At 35.9% G+C, this 16540-nt stretch overlaps 1 non-coding gene across 1 annotated transcript; it reads right to left on the reverse strand.

Annotated features, from left to right (window-relative positions):
* Positions 1-14779: 14779 nt before the first annotated feature.
* Positions 14780-14886, reverse strand: LOC121229938 (small nucleolar RNA R71). The gene has a single exon (XR_005927889.1). It is a non-coding gene; the product is annotated as a small nucleolar RNA R71 (small nucleolar RNA).
* Positions 14887-16540: the final 1654 nt, after the last annotated feature.

Below are 16540 nucleotides of genomic sequence, written 5' to 3' on the forward strand. Positions count from 1 at the left end.
TGGGTTTCATTTCTAGACGCCAAAACGGTGTCGTTTTGGCCTTTGACCTACGTCAGACGTGGACCCGAGAGCTAGGATTCGCGTGTTTTTTAAACACGAGCTATTTGCGCTTGTGACCCTTCTGCTTTTTTGATGATTTACAATATGGTCCTATTTCTTTTTTTTCTTTTAAAATTTACCCCGTTTAATTTAATTTTTTTTATTTGGGTCCCTTTGAACGATGCACTTAGGGAAGTTGGGATATTTTCCCATTCGGTCCTTGTCTCGTTTTTGCGCACTACAATGTAGTCCTTTATTTTTGTTTTATCTCGATTTGTCCCTAAAATTCCGTTTAAACTTCAATTTAGTCCTTTTTGCATTTATTTTATTATAATTTAAGCCCAAAACTCCTTTTTAATTTCAATTTAATCCTTAGTCTATTTAACTTCGAAATTTTTTATTATTTTAAACTGTTTCATGTATATTTTGTTTGATTTATTTATTTATTTATTTTCAATTTTTAATCAAATGTTTTATTGATATTCACTTATTTATTTACTTAATATTTCCTTTATTTTATTTTTACCATTGGCTTATTTTATATTTTCTTTTAGTGTGCCTTTTTATTTTTTTATTTATTTACTATTTTCAATATATTTCAAATTTAGATATTATTATTATTGTTATTAGTCATTTTATTCGTTATTTTATTTTATTTTTTCTTTGATTGTTCATATTAGTATTAAAGTAGTATATATTATGTCATTATCGTGAATTGTTTTTATTATTATATTCATATTATTGCTATTTACTAGCGTAACAATTTTATTTGCATATTAAATACTGTAACACCCCAAAACTTGATAGAATTGTTTCTGTAAATAATTTACACACAACTGTGTATTTGCTTCAGTGGTTAAGTGTTCTGGGTTAGTGTGAGTGGTCCTAAGTTCAAGCCTTTTATTTGGCAAAATTTGGCCTTTTCTTGAATTAAGCCTTAACTTCTAGTCACCAGGCTTGTATTAAACTATTTGTAATTTCATATTAGAATGGGCCTACTGATTTGGTGGTTAAGGTGCGTGTTGGTGTGTTGGTGGTCTGGAGTTCGAATCCCTGCGTGAGCAAGAGAGTTTATTTTTGTTCGATGGCCTGTCAGAATTTCAATTGGACCGAAATTCTGAGTAGTGGAGATAATCAAGGGATTTGGGGGGGAATTATCAGTTTTCATTTTTGTTTCTCCAAAATTTTTGCGTTCTCTTCTTCCATCTTTCTCTGCCGAAATTCTCCTAAATTCCTCCATTTTTCTTTTTGTCCTTTTCCAATTCTTGAGTATTGATTTCTCTTGCGTCGAGGAGTGTGTTGGTGCGGATTCGGTAAGTGGTTTTGTTGCCTTGAAGTTATGGTTTTAAGATGATAATTAGGTTTTGTTTTGTTAACTATTTTGACAGCAAGAAATCTAGTGTGAGAGGCTGTTCTACTGTCGAATCGTAGTGGAAAGCGCTCGTGGTTTGCATGGTGAGGGTTTTATGCTCGGGAAGTGTCTAATATGTTTTAGGGTTTTGGTGCAATTCAATTTTTTAAGGGATTAACTGAGTAAAATGTGTTTGATTATAGGTTTGGGCTTACTCGGGAGCGATTACATATCGAAGATTAAATCAGGTGTGTACTCAAAAACATAGAAAATGAGAATCGGTAAAAGCCGAAAATGAAACTGTCGATGCCATACGGGCGTGTTGTCGCCCGTGTGGTAAGTCGTGTGGTCGCCCATGTGGTAGGTCGTGTGGTAGTACACGGGATTGTGATTGACGAGCCAGGCCATGCGCACATGACACGGGCGCATGACACAGTCGTGTGATGGCCGGTGAGGCCATGTGCGAGACACAAGCTCAACCAACTAGGCTGTGTGGGCCACACGGGCATGTGGGCCGACACAGGTACACCACATAGACATGTGGAATTCTGGGCCAGGCTGTGTGGGCCACATGGGCAAGCCACATAGGTGTGTGAGCCCATTTTTCTGAACTAATAAGAAAGGTTACTCGGGTCACCTAAGTTGACTGGGACCTACTGTAGGGTTGGTAAAAGTTACTTGACCCTTGTTTATGTGATCTGATTATGTGTTATATGTGCTCTAGCATGCTACCCTTTGCATATAAACCAATTTGTCTGTATGATCTATTAATTGCATACTTACATGTCATGTATTGTATGCTGCATTGCATCGGGGTTGGGTTAATATATATGGAGGAAGTATTCTGAAAAACTCCTAAGCCTAATATCTGGCAGCACCGCTGTAATTATCTGATTATGTACCACATTTCAGTATAGCATGGTATGTAGGGATGGGTGAGTCGATTTTATCCCCACATGGTGTGTAGGGTTGGACGGAGTTGGTGTGCAGAGGCTGGTGGGTAGGACTCTATTATTCTGCTTTGTTATGCATGGCATATTTAAATAGGCTAAGGCCCAGTTTGTCTCTGATTCTGTATCTGAGAGGACTAATGGTCACTCTAGTGCTGTAAAAGGTTCAAGCCCGAATTATCTGATATTTGGATATATGACTGATTTCTGCTATTGTGTATATTTTTTTGTGGGGATTACACATTGAGTTTGCGAAAACTCACCCTTTTTTTCTGTTTAATCTGTGTAGGTAATCCCCAAACTTGACGGGTCGGTGCAGCGGAGGACTCAGCGGTGGCCACACGGTTTTTCACTTGGACTATTTTCTGTTTAGTTATGATTTAATTTATATTTGGGGAAATTTTGATGTAATTAAGGCCTTTACGAATTTTTTCTTAATTTGGGATTTTGAAAAGTTTTACGATTTTTACTGCTAGTAGTAGGAAAAATCGGGTTTTGAAAAGAACCGAATATTTTACCAAACTACCACGCATACAAAAATGGTTTAAAAGCTTCCACGTAAAACCAATGTTTTAAATCAGATCAATTAAAACGCGTTTTCTCGGACTAAGTACAAGCTAATAATTGGAACGATTTTAAAGTCAATGCTGTTTCAAAAACACTCTCATGTGACATCGCCAGATTCGACCATAACGTCCAAGCTGGGTTTGAGGTGTTACAAATACCCATTGTTTCAAATATAACGTGTTAGAATTAAGTGCCCCGAATTCTTATTTAATAAACTACGATGGAAAATAAAATAAAAGTAAAATCCATATAGAACTAGACTTATTTTATTTTATTTTAGAATAAGGATTTTAAACCTTATTAAACTCCATCTATTTTATATTGATTAGGATAAGTTGTTTCAATCGTACTAGAATATGGCTTTACAAGCCTATAAATAGGCATAGTCTATTCCTCTTGTATTGAATTCAATTTTTCGACATAGTGAATTTTCTTCTCCTCTACCCGTGGTTTTTTCCCAAAAGGGTTTCCACGTAAAATTTGAGTGTTCTTTATTTTTTATTTTTTTGATTTTTCACAAATTGGTATCCGAGCTTCCGGATTGTTCATCTCAATCACAGTTATGACGTCTTTGAAGTATGAAATTCCGCTGTTGGATCGCAACACTAGATTTGCATTGTGGCAGATTAAGATGCAAGCAGTTCTAGCGCAGATGGATCTGGAGGATGCCCTGCTGGGGATAGATAAGATGCCTTCAACATTAACAGATGAAGAGAAGAAGCGTAAGGATCGAAAGACATTAACACAATTACATCTGCATTTGTCCAACGAAATTTTGCAGGATGTGATGAAAGAGAAAACTGCCGCTGCATTATGGAAGAGGCTAGAACAAATATGTATGTCGAAAACTCTAACAAGCAAGTTGCATATGAAGTAGCGTCTTTATGCTCATCGTTTGGAGGAAGGTACGTCTGTACACGAACACTTAATAGTGTTTAAAGAAATTCTCTCAAACTTGGAAGCCATGGAGGTTCAGTATGATAAGGAAGATCTAGGGTTGATTCTACTTTGTTCGTTGCCCTCGTCTTATTCAACCTTTAGAGACACGATTTTATATAGCCGCGAGCCTCTCATAGTTGATGAGGTTTATGATTCTTTAACCTGGTATGATAAGATGGAGCAACTTGTGGTTAAACCCGACTCTCAGGGAGAGGGTCTCATTATTCGTGGGAGATAAGATCGGAATGCTGATGATGATCGTGATAGGACACAGGAATGGAATCCTCGTGGTAAATCTAAGGGTAGATCGAAGTCTTCAAACAGATGTAAAACTTGTAACTTCTGCAAGAAGAAAGGGCACATTAAATCTGAGTGCTATAAGCTACAAAATAAGATTAAAAGGGAGGCTGCGAATCAAAAGGGAAAACAACCAGAAAATTTCGGTGAAGCTGATGTTGTAGAAGACTACAGCGATGGTGAACTTCCAGTCGTTTCTGTCAATGATTCTAAAGTAAGCGATGAGTGGATACTTGATTCAGGCTGCACCTTCCACATGAGTCCCAATCGGGATTGGTTTACAACTTACGAAACAGTGTCTGAAGGTGTTGTTTTGATGGGAAATAATGCTTCGTGTAAAATCGCAGGTGTTGGAACAATTAAAGTTAAGATGTTTGATGGAGTTTTCAGAGCACTTAGTGACGTACGCCATGTTCCAGAATTGAAAAGAAATTTAATTTCATTGAGTACTCTTGATTCAAAAGGGCACAGATACACAGCTGAAAGTGGGGTTTTAAAGATTTGCAAAGGGTCCGTTGTTGTGATGAAAGGGCAGAGAAAGATTGCCAAGTTATATGTTTTGCAGGGTTTTACTGTTACTGGTGATGCAGCTGTCATTTCCTCTTCCTTGTCAGATGATGATATTTCTAAACTTTGGCATATGCGCCTAGGGCATATGAGTGAGAATGGCATGGTAGAATTGAGCAAAAGAGGACTTCTTGATGGACAAGGAATTTGCAAACTGAATTTCTGTGAGCATTGTGTTTTTGGGAAGAAAAAGAGAGTTCGATTCACTAGAGGAATCCATAACACGAAGGGAACGTTGGAGTATATTCATTCTGATCTGTGGGGGCCATCCAGAGTGCCTTTGAGAGGTGGAGCTAATTATATGCTAACCTTTATTGATGATTTTTCCAGAAAAGTTTGGGCGTTCTTCCTGAAGCAGAAAAGCGATGTGTTTTCCACATTTAAGTCTTGGAAAAATATGGTTGAAAAACAGATGGGAAAATTGATAAAATACCTCAGCACAGGCAATGGCTTAGAGTTCTTTTCTAATTAGTTTAATAGATTGTGCAAGTCAGAAGGGATCATGAGACACTTGACAGTTCGTCATACTCCACAACAAAAATGTGTTGCAGAACAAATGAACAAAATGATCATGGAGATGTATGTTGTCAAATGCCAACTTACCAAAGTCATTTTGGGCAGAAGCAGCCTTTACTGCATGTTTTTTGATCAACCGATCTCCATCCGTTGCCATTGAAAAAAAGACTCCACAAGAGGTATGGTCTGGTAACCCTGCTAATTATTCTGATTTAAAGATTTTTGGATGTCCTGCGTATGCTCATATTGATAATGGAAAATTGGAACCGAGATCCATTAAATGCTTTTTTCTTGGTTATAAAGCTGGTGTAAAAGGGTATAAGTTATGGTGTCCTAAAAATAGAAAAGTTGTGATTAGCAGAGATATTGTTTTTGATGAAACTGTTATGCTACCTAACTTATCTCTTAAAGACTCTTCCAATAAAGAAAATCAAAAGCAGGTGGAGCATCAGATTAATACAGAGTCAACTCCTCAAGCCAGAACAAAAATTGCGAATAGAGTTGCTTCTTCACCACAATACTCTATCGCCAAAAATAAAACTAGAAGAGAAATTAAACCTCCAAAGAAGTATGCCGAGGCTGATCTAGTTGCTTATGCTTTAAATGTGGCTAAAGATATATATGCGAAACAAGAGCCATCTACTTCATGAAGAACGCCCAAACTTTTCTGGAAAAATCATCAATAAAGGTTAGCATATAATTAGCTCCACCTCTCGAAGGCACTCTAGATGGCCCCCACAGATCAGAATGAATATACTCCAACGTTCCCTTCGTGTTATGGATTCCTCTAGTGAATCAAACTCTCTTTTGCTTTCCAAAAACACAATGCTCACAGAAATTCAGTTTACAAATTCCTTGCCCATCAAGAAGTCCTCTTTTGCTCAATTCTGCCATGCCATTCTCACTCATATGCCCTAGGCGGATATGCCAAAGTTTAGTAATATCATCATCTGAAAAGGAAGAGGAAGTGACAATTGCATCATTAGTAACAGTAGAACCCTGCAAAACATATAACTTGGCAATATTTCTCTACCCTTTCATCACAACAAGGGACCCTTTGGAAATCTTTAAAACCCTACTTTCAGCTGTGTATCTATACCCTTTTGAACCAAGAGTACTCAACGAAATTAAATTTCTTTTCAATTCTGGAACATGCCGTACGTCACTAAGTGTTCTGACAACTCCATCAAACATCTTAACTTTAATTGTTCCAACACCTACGATTTTACACGAAGCATTATTTCCCATCAAAACAACACCTTCAGACACTGTTTCGTAAGTTGTAAACCAATCCCGATTGGGACTCATATGGAAGGTGCAGCCTGAATCAAGTATCCACTCCTCACTTACTTTAGAATCATTGACAGAAGCGACTAGAAGTTCACCATCGCTGTAGTCTTCTACAACATCAGCTTCACCGGAATTTTCTGGTTGCTTTCCCTTTTGATTCGCAGTCTCCCTTTTAATCTTATTTTGTAGCTTATAACACTCAGATTTAATGTGCCCTTTATTTTTGCAGAAGTTACAAGTTTTACCTCTATTTTAAGACTTCGATCTACCTTTAGATTTACCACGAGGATTCCGTTCTTGTGTCCTACCACAATCATCATCAGCATTTCAATCTTGTCTCCCACGAACAATGAGACCCTCTCCCTGAGAGTCGGGTTTAACCACAAGATGTTTCATCTTATCATACGAGGTTAAAGAATCATAAACCTCATCAACTGTGAGAGACTCGCGGCTATATAAAATCGTGTCTCTAAAGGTTGAATAAGACGGGGGCAACGAACAAAGTAGAATCAACCCTAGATCTTCCTTATCATATTGAACCTCCATGGCCTCCAAGTTTGAGACAATTTCTTTAAACACTGTTAAGTGTTCGTGTACAGACGCACCTTCCGCCAAACGATGAGCATAAATACGCTGCTTCATATGCAACTTGCTTGTTAGAGTTTTCGACATACATATTTGTTCTAGCCTCTTCCATAATGCAGCAGCAGTCTTCTCTTTCATCACATCCTGCAAAATTTCGTTTGACAAATGCAGATGTAATTGTGTTAATGCCTTTCGATCCTTACGCTTCTTCTCTTCATCTATTAATGTCGAAGGCATCTTATCTATCCCTAGCAGGGCATCCTCCAGATCCATCTGCGCAAGAACTGCTTGCATCTTAATCTGCCACAATGCAAATCTGGTGTTGCGATCCAACAGCGAAATTTCATACTTCAAAGACGCCATTACTGTGATTGAGATGAACAACCCGAATGCTCGGATACCAATTTGTAAAAATAAAATAAAATAAAATAAAGAACACACAAATTTTACGTGGAAACCCTTTCGGGAAAAAACCACGGGCAGAGGAGAAGAAAATTCACTATGTCGAAAAAAATTGAATCAATACAAGAGGAATAGACTATGTCTATTTATAGGCTTGTGAATTAGCCTCCCCTTATGCTTTTCTTTTGATTAGGCCAACTTTGGAAAGTTTTAGTCAAGCCCCAAACATTTTAACTTATCTTTCCTCAAAATTCAAATTAGGATAAGAATTCCATTACCTTTTTAACTTTTTATCCTAATTTGAGTTTCAAATTAATTCTTTTCAAATCATAATAGAATTTATCAGCTTTCTTTCTATTTATTCTCTTTCCCTTTTCTTTTCCATTTTTTTTCTTTGAAAATATTTTCTCACCATTGTTGATAGTTATCTTTGTTCCCAAATCAAAATCTATTCCCAATTTGAACTCGTTTTTCTACTAGTTGTTAAGTTCCGTCAATCACATCCCGTAAATTCGTCAAAATTTTGGTAAGAATTCTCGTTTCGATTTATTAAAACTCTTCAATTTTGAATTTCATTGTGTTTAATTAAATCTTCCAATTTGTTTATGAATCTCTTACGTTTTTGCTGACAAACTTCGTAAATCTTGAAAGCAACCTATAATTCTCATGTGTGTATCAATTGAATAACCTGATTTAGGTACCTTAGATCAGATTTGAACAAAGGAACGTCGTACGAGACCCCAAAAAGTCAGGTGGGTGACTTTTTATGAAAAATCGAGTCAAAATTTGAAATTGCCAGGTACATACAGTAACCCGCCCATGTAGGTCACGGTCCCTCACACAACCATGTTTCTTCTTTTCCCTTGCATTCACGTTTTTCACACGGCTTGAAGACATGGCTATGTGGCTCTTGCATCTTCACCCCGATGCATCGCACACGGCCTAGGGCTTCAAACACAGGCTAGTCACACGGTCGTGTGGCCCTTGAAACTTGAAAATTACAATTTTGCCTTATCCTTAAATATTTTATGCAAACTAGTACTTGATCAGGTTTTTAGCAGCATTTAGAGAACTAAGTTTTTCAATTAGGTCCTGGATTAGAATTAGATTGAGTAAATGCAAAATTGAACGAATTTATGATATCCCTTATGAATGATGGGTTAAATCCGTGAATGACTGTATGATTACTAATGCAAGTTGATTGCTTGTGAATTTAAGAAGGACAAAGTTTGAATTTAAATGACACTTGTTAAGTTCAAATAAGGGAAATTGATTATATATATGTAAGAAAGGTGCGGGAGGAAGTTTTTTTTCTTCCTTTAATATTACTATTTGCTTCTTTTTCTTAAATCTAAAATGTTGACTTTTCCTTAATAAGTTGGAAGATGAGGTTCTTGATTTAATTGGTGGTTGTTCTACCTCTTGGTAAGTATTATAGTCTTGTATGTTAAGTTTATGAAAGGGTAATGTTATTAAGAGTTATATGAATAGTAAGTTATGAGTACAAGGTTTTGAATGAAGATTATTAGTGTTTGAGATGATAGTAATTTGTATATAAATGAGTTTTAATGGTGGTCCTATGTTCTGTAAGCAGTTGCTGATGCTGGTTCAAGAAAGGTGTCTGAGTTTAAAGCTTCAAGTTACAGTAAATGAGTTATCAAATGAGTCTCTGTTTTGGCTTTTGCATGTGTAATGTACAAATAGAAGTTTATTTAAATGAAGATGATTTCTCTACTAATTGGTAAACGTAAGAAGTAAAGTAAAAATGATATATGTGTTATGCTGGTATTTTTTAGGCTTTGTTGGAATAGAATGTTGATGGGTAAGTATACAAGTATAGTTTGGTATAGAAAAGGGTACGAACTAATTAAATGTGTGAATAGAATTAGGTAAGTGAAAGATATGTAAATGTTCATCACATTAAATGTGTGAATAGAATTAGGTAAGTGAAAGATATGTAAATGTTCCTCTGTGATGCCTTTGGTAGGGAAGTTATATTGCTAATTAGACTGGCAGGTCACATTATGGAAATAGGTGTAAAACCACGAGGTTGAGACCCATAATGTAAAACCACGAGGTTGAGACCCATGGGATTATATGATATAAAAAAATTTATGATGTAGCCTCTAGTAAGATGAAGACTGGATTGACAGATTACGTTACATGAATGTGTGTAAATCCATATGGCTGAGACCCATGGTAATATATAATTGTATAGATGTTCATGGTGAAGCCTTAGATAATTTGTAGTCGAACTGACAAATCACAATACATGAATTTATGTCTAAGTCCATAAGGGAGAATCCCATGACACCTTCTGTGAAAGTCTGTTGGGACAATAAACATGTGACTCCTTATATTGCTATTGTAATGTATTCAGCTTGGTCCTTGTGACATACTTTGCTAAGTCTATATGGTAAAATGTGGCTATCCGACTATGCGATAAATTTTGGATAAGTTCTGATAATTATATGATAAGTTAAAATACATCTGAATCTAGTTCGATTGTGTTAGGTTTGCAATGTAGGAATAAGCCTTGAGGAAATTTCTTGAAAATGGGTGTGTATTTGTATGATCAGAGACGATATTCGCTGTGAAAACCAGTTAGTTGGGATTGGGGCATGTACACAGTTATGAATGAGATAAGTATTCATTAGTTCAAGTTTCCTGTACTATGTATGGTTGAATCCGAGATATCTGGAATTTGCCTTATATTAGTTGTATTTGGTCTTCTTTTAACATCATATGAAATCTAGTTTATTATTTTTCCAAGTATCTAGGTTATGAAATAAAGTTGCGTAGAATTTACCTGTGTAATAGTAAAGTTATTTATTTGTGTGAGCTTGTGGGGTAACGAACAAGAATATATTTTGATAAGTAAATTGTTGGTATTAAAGTCTGCATGGGTATTCATCAAATGTGTATGTATTCGTCAGTAATTTGTATCTACGAGCAACCATTATGGAATAAGTGCATATTTGAAAAGATGGTTTGTATGACGTGGGCTTTGATGGTATACTCTTTTAAAATTAACAGAAAGAAGAAATTGGCGTAGTGTCAAGAAATGATTGTAAGTTGATTAGGAAATTAAGAGAGAGTTGGTATGCTAACAGTGTGGTAGTTGACATGTAAGTGTAAGTCTGAAAATGTGATAGTATCCACTGAAATAAAAGTAAGCGGTTAAGAAGGAGTAGATGGCACAGAGTTTCCCCAAATGTTATAAAAGTATTTACTCTCACTAAGTTCTCCTAAACTTACAGGTATTGTGTCTATGTTTCAGGTATTAACGATAAGAGATTTTGCCAGAGGGGATGACGCCAGGATTACACCAAGAAAGCAACATACCGGGTTATTATGCATAAAGTGGAATTGTGGCGTATTGTATGATTTCACCCTAAAGAGTTTGTATTTAACAAATATTCGTATTGTAAAAGATATAGTGAAAAGCTCGATGTAAAATTTCAAACCTAATTATTTTCCTTTATTTTTCCTATGATTTAGTTTTTGAATGAAATAGAAAGAAATATGTTTTATTAAGAAAAAATTTCAACTGATTTGGAATTTTTTTAAGTGGTTTGTTTAGTAACACTCGAGATTTAGATCCGGTGAATCGGGTTGAGTTTAGGGCATTACATTGATGGTACCAAAAAGAAAGATGAAAGACGCCGAAGATGAAACATATCTGAAGTCAATGCCATCGTTTTTGTTTCAATCCCAAGGATGATGAGCTTATATTTTACTTGATATGCGAAGTACTTGAACCTAACACCTTGTACCAGTTCAGGTTCATCTTTTTATATTAACCCATTTTAAAATTTAAAAAGTAACGGGGACTAAAAATAATCAAATTAAAGTGTAGTGACTAAATTCACAACCTAAGCATAATATAGAGACTAATAACAAAATTAACCTAAAATATTGATGATTAAGGTGAAAACAAAATGTAACACCCTTCTCCAGGACTCGACCTATAGAATGCAACAAAAATTACAAAAACTTTTACAGTTTCATGTATAATAACAAATAAGAGCAATGCCTACCACAATCAACCATTAAAGATGAAATTAGGATGATTAAACATTTAACTAGAACTAGAAATAGAGTTACTCGAGAAATAAGTGAATCTGTTAAACATTTTCATGCTAAACTGAACAACTATTTTGAGTGTGAACGGACTTGATGCTTTGGAAATTTCGAACAGCCCTTGAAGCTTTAAGTAGATGGCTGGCCATTGGATTACCCTAGGACAAATTAACACATGCATTTGGACACACTAAAAGCAACAATAAAGCTATAGTAGATTTAGATGAAATTCAACTTACTTTTAAGACATATTTAAAATATGTAATAAACTAGGACATAATCAACACACATATTAAATATGTAATAACACAAGACATAAAGACATATTAAATTGCTGTAAAATTAAAACATAAATAAATAAAAAGACGTGGAATAAAATAAATTAGTTAAGATGTCGAGTTTTGGACCTTAAGAGCCTACAAATACCTTTTTGGGCTTCTTTGGTTTAATCACGTTTTTAGACCCAATTGTCAGTTTCGGTCCGAGCACAATTAAGGGATCCGAGATCACATCATTAGAACATAAAATCGTGAATCTAGTTTCAACCTTGTAAACAAGTTCACGTCACCTATAAGATTTATCGATGGATTAATATATTTGAGGACCTTATTGCTTGTATACTTTGTAATATACTGAACTCAGGTGTTTGAAATTGAGAATGGTAAGTCATTTATATATCATGCCAGAATTATATATATGTATGATTAGTCCTAGTCTTGTATTCCAAAACTCGTCTTTGTATCATATTTGCTCAAGAGTCGTCTTTTAGTTTTAGATTTTTTTTCTTCCTTGAGGATAAACAATGACTTAAATATGTGGGAGTTTGATCTACCGTAATTTTTTTGTAGCATATTAAACCATTTTTTGTACTGAAGGAGCTTAATTTTTCACTTAATTTTTTGCTTAATTTTTCACTTTTAGTTCCCAGATAATAAGAAGTGTAATTTTAGCTATTTATATAACCTTAGGGGCCAAAATAGCCCTAACGGAAGGCTAACGTATCTGGTGAGTGTGCATGACATCATTTGGAGGCATATGAACACGAGACTGGCCATAATGTTTCAACATAGAGTGGCGATGTTGCAACATAGTAAGTAGAACATCCAAAGGAGTAATTGATAAAATGTAATTTATACATATTTTTATCCCATGCTTAGCACATTTATGGATGGTTTCTCCTTAGACTTGGTGAATTCGATGCTCCTATTCCTTTAATTTCACATTTTATACTTAGGTGAGCATAAAAGAGTAAAAAGAGCGAGAAATGGGCCGAAAAAGGAGAAAATGGACCCATGTTTGAAATCAACACAACCCGGACTTCTTCACACGGGTGTGTCACATGCCCGTGTCCCTTTGACAGGATCGAAGCACGACTTACACGGGTAGACTACATGCCCGTGCCTATTCAATAGCTTGACCATAGGCTGGAGTAATTGCACACGGGCGTGTCCCTGCCGAGCCCAAGTATAACCCTATTCGAAAAAGGCCAATTTTGAGGGCTCTTAGGCATTCTAAAGCCTATTTAAACACCTGAGGAGGCACTTAGGAGGGGGACGCAGAGTAGGAGGTAAGAAATTACTCAAGGGAAGTCGATTGGTCCATCTCAGAAGCCGGATTCATCATCAAGACTGAAAATCTCCTTTCAATTTCCATTCAGGGGTTTTTGGTTTTCTTTATGTTTTGTATTCATTATTCTTCTAAGATGTTTTCTTCTATAATTATAAACTAAACCCCTAAATACCTAAGGGGAATGACACCTAAGACGGATCTTGTTATTATTATCTGAATTGTATGATAAATATTTGACTTGTTCTTAATTATGTGTTCTTAATTCTCATTTTAATATTCCAGGATATTGATTCGAGTTAATGCTCTTATTCAGAGGAGGAATAGACCCTATCTAAGAGTAAATTTTTCATAATTAAGCGGAGTTGATTGAACGCCTAGAGAAAGGGTGGTAAGATTTTTTCGAATTATGGTGAAACCTAATAAAGGGATCCATAGATCGAGTTAATGTAACACTAGGTGTTAATTAGAAAGAGATTTCAATTAATCAACCTAGGGTTAGACGTTATTAGTCTCGAGAGAGATAATAATATAACTTAGGGATTTCTACAGATCAAGTCAAATGAATAAATCGTCTGATTTAGAGTCAAATAACAAGTGAAGTCTAGGTGGATTTTTCCTTGGGTATTGTCTTAATCAATCGAATTTTCCCAAAAGCTCTTCCCCAATTTCTCTCTGTGCACTCTTAGTTTAGTTAATTAGTTTAGATAAACAAATCCCTTAATTTTTAGGCTAGGTAATAAAAAGAAAGTAATTATTAGTACTCTCGGTTCCTTTGGGTTCGACAATCTGGTCTTGCTAAAGCTATACTACTGTTTGATAGGTACACTTGCCTTCATCGTGATAATAGTTAGTTTCAAGAACGCTTAATTATAAATTTTTAAAATCTGTCACGAATATCACGTATCAAGTTTTTAGCGTCGTTGCTGGGGAATTAGGATATTAGGAACACTCGATTTTTATTACTTTAGCCATTTTACTTTTATTGCAATTTAAATTTTTATTTTATTTTCTAATTCTTCATTTATTTTCTTCTGATAGGTTTTTCTAGTTTATGACTAGAAGAAACCCGTCAGGACCATTACTGTTTGATAGTGAGATCAATTGCACAGTTCGTAGAAACCGAAGAGAAATAAGGTGAAGCTTAAGATACACAGAGGAAGAGCAAGAGGACGATACTTCAACCACAACTGAGGAGATGGCTGAAAACCAAGAAAATCAGCTACCTCTTGCAATTGCTGCTAATCAGAATCCTGCTCCACGTACTATGTGTGATTATGCTAAACCTTCTTTAACAGGAACTAAATCGAGCATAGTTAGGCCTATTGTTGCTGCAAATACTTTTGAACTAAAACCTAACACAATTCAAATGATACAGCAATTTGTTCAATTTGATGGTTTACAGGATGAAGATCCCAATGCTCACTTGGCAATTTTCTTAGAATTTTGCAATACATTTAAAATTAATGGTGTTTTTGATGAGGCCATTCACCTTCGGTTATTCCCTTTTTCATTGAGGAATAAGGCTAAACAATGGTTGAACTCGTTACCACGAGGGTCAATCACTACTTGGGAACAAATGATCGAAAAGTTTTTATTAAAATATTTTCCACTGGCTAAAATAGCTAAACTACGTAATGATATCTCCCCTTTTGTACAAATGGATTTAGAAACACTTTACGATGCATGGGAGAGACACAAGGATCTGTTGAGAAGGTGCCCTCACCTTGGGTTACCACTTTAGCTACAGGTTCAAACGTTTCACAATAGCCTGAACCCTTCGACTCGACAGATGATTGATGTAGCCGCTGGTGGAACTATCAATAATAAGACACCTGAGGATGCTTATGAATTTATAAAAGAGATGTCACTGAATAATTATCAGTGGCAGGTCATGAGGACAAAACCAACGAAAACAACCAGCTTTTTAACGTCGATTCGGTCACCATGCTCTCTAATCAGGTAGAACTTTTGTACAAAAAAATTGACGATTTTCTTGGTTCTTCACAGGTTCACCCAGTAATGCAGTGAAGCAAGTGGATGTGGATCAAGCAATTCAGATTACCCACCCTATGGCCACAACATGGAGAACGAGCAGTTAAATTACATGGGTAAAATCCTCAATCTCAAAATAATCCTTATAGTAATACTTACAATGCAGGTTGGAGGAACCACCCAAATTTCTAATGGGGGCCAAAGGAATCAGAGACCACCACCTCCTGGCCTCCAACAAGCACCCTACCAGCAAGAGAAAAAGCCAAACCATAAGGAGATGCTAACAAAATTCATCTCAGTGTCAGAAACTCATTTTTAGAATACTGAGACAGCACTTAAGAATCAACAAGCATCGATCCAAGGGCTCGAAACTCAGATAGGTCAGCTCTCTAAATTGATATCTGAACGACCACAAGTTAGCCTACTAAGTAACACTGAATCTAACCCAAGAGAGCAAATCAATGCAATTACCATTCAAGATGAGGAAGGTTTAGTTGCACCTGAACCAGAACCGAGGGCAAGAAACTATGGTAAGTACCAGTAAGGGTGAAACGTTCCACAATGGCTAGAAATTGGTAAGTAAAGAATACAAACCTCGTGTGCCATACCCAAACACGACAAGGAAAGACCTCACAGAAGAACAATTCGGTAAATTCCTTAAATTATTAAAGAAGTTACATATTAACTTACTGTTTATTGAAGCTCTTTCGCAAATGCGAAACGCAGTCAAATTCTTAAAAGAGCTTTTAACAAATAAGCGGAAGATGGATGAGGCATCGCATGTGGAGCTAAATGTGGTTTGTTTAGCCATACTACAGAATAAGCTAGCCAACAAATTAAAAGATCCATGGAGTTTTACGATTCCTTGTTTAATTGGTAGCTAAGATGTTCATAATGCTTTGACTGATTTAGGGGCTAGTATTAATGTTATGCCTTACAAAATGTTTAAGCAACTAGGTCTTGGGAAACCCAAACAAACTAGGATGAGTATTCAATTAGCCAATAAAATAATCAAATTTCCTAGGGGGATTATTGAAGATGTACTCATTAAAATTGACAAATTTATATTCCCAGTTGATTTCATTGTTCTAGACATAGAAGAGGATAGTAACGTTCCTTTAATTTTAGGGAGGCCCTTTTTAGCAACCGCTAGAACAATAATTGATGTTGGTACAGGTGAACTCACACTTCGTGTGGGAGATGAAACAATCACCCTTCAAGCTCATAATTCGAGTAACACATCGAAAATTGAAGGTGGTTGTATAAATCATTCTACTAAAACTGACCATGTGGTGCAACCTACTTTGCAGGAAATAAGTTTGAAGAACCTACATGAGCCATGTTCAAGCAACGACAAATGACCTATCTATGAAGAACGAAGGCTACAAATCGA

This window comes from Gossypium hirsutum, chromosome A05 (genome assembly GCF_007990345.1).
Source record: "Gossypium hirsutum isolate 1008001.06 chromosome A05, Gossypium_hirsutum_v2.1, whole genome shotgun sequence".
NCBI classification, from domain to species: Eukaryota; Viridiplantae; Streptophyta; class Magnoliopsida; order Malvales; family Malvaceae; genus Gossypium; species Gossypium hirsutum.